A 1,457-nucleotide genomic window follows, 5' to 3' on the forward strand; every position below is an offset into this window, starting at 1 on the left:
GCCGAGGCAGCCCGCTTGTGCATCACGCCCAACCTCCTCCTCTGGTATGGTACATCCTGCTCATCACAGCATCCTGCGAGGGTGGCAGACGGGTAAAAAATAGAGGGAGCCCGGAGGGGAGCATGTGTCTGAAACCAGAAAGATGGTTTTCACACCAGTGTCTGCTGCTTGAGCAGCTTCGCTGGGGTTAGAAGGAAATGTTCTCTAAATGCTGACTTCTACATGAGGGGGTAATCCAGGTTTGTTCTTTGCACTGAAGTGATTTGGACTGGCCAGGAGCACTTCCCATTCTTGAGAAATGATCTTACAAGCTTCCTGAAGCTTCTTAGTCTTTTTATCCCAAAATAGCCCAAAGTACAGCATCACCATTTGCCTTGCAGGGCTTCAGCAGGGGGGGCTGGAAAAGGCTTTTGTTTTTGACCAAACCCTTCCTCAAGTCCCTGTCATGGATTATATGAAGTATTGCCCCAAAGCTTTTTTTTCTTTTAAATGGAGAACAAAGCAAAAGCCTTTACCTCTTAAACCTCTTAGTGGGAACTGCAGCTTTAATCCTCACTTTACTACCAAGATTCCTTTTCCAGCCTGATCCTTCTGGTAGCAAGCTGCCAGGGCATGGGGAAGAGTTGACAGTTTCTCCAGCAGACATTTTTCTGAGAAGAGATGAAAAAATAAAAAAATTCTGCTTAATTAATTGCTTTGCTTCTTATATAGTAACATATTTATGTTGTTATGAAACCTCATCTGATAAGAGTGATAGGTTTCCAGTTTGATCTTATTTTAGATTGTAGCAAACTGAGGATAAAAAGACTCTTTGTTCCACAAAGAAGAAGAAAAAAATAAAAGAACCAAAACATCTGGAGAGAAGCTGATGTGCTTAGGACAGCTCTGAAAGAGGATGAGAGTGATGGATTATGACACCCAGCTTCAGGACCTCCCCACAAGTGTTAAGTGAAGAGACAAGATAGTTCTTCCCTTGTCTTAGATTCTTTTTTTTAAGAATTTTCTGGTTTTGAGAGCAAGGGAGAGGAAAGCATTTAACAGTGAACTCCTTGTGTGTTTCTCTATGATCCTTGCGACCAGTCGAGTCTAAACTGAAGGCTTCCTTCAAGATTGATTTAGTTGGAGAGTGCTCATTGTAGACCACTTCTTGGCTTCCTTTTTGAAGCCTTCCATAATGGACCGTCTCCTTGCCTGGAGCAGGGACCCGCTCAGGAGCTCCCCAGCAGTGGGTCCGGTGCCCAGCAGAGGATCTGAGAAGCGCTGGGTTTTGGCGTGTTCAGTCAGTTCTGCTAGACAGAGGTCCTTCATCGCTTGTGGTATGTGTCGGTTTGGCCCTCATTCTTCCATTCCTCTCTCAAACCACCGAAAAAGATATTTTCTACTGCAAATTATAAAGCATTTCCTGCTTTGTCCTTAAACACAGGCTTGGATCATTGCACCCTGTGCCAATTCCTGCT

This window comes from Buceros rhinoceros, unplaced genomic scaffold, assembly GCF_000710305.1.
Source record: "Buceros rhinoceros silvestris isolate BGI_N320 unplaced genomic scaffold, ASM71030v1 scaffold3828, whole genome shotgun sequence".
NCBI classification, from domain to species: domain Eukaryota; kingdom Metazoa; phylum Chordata; class Aves; order Bucerotiformes; family Bucerotidae; genus Buceros; species Buceros rhinoceros.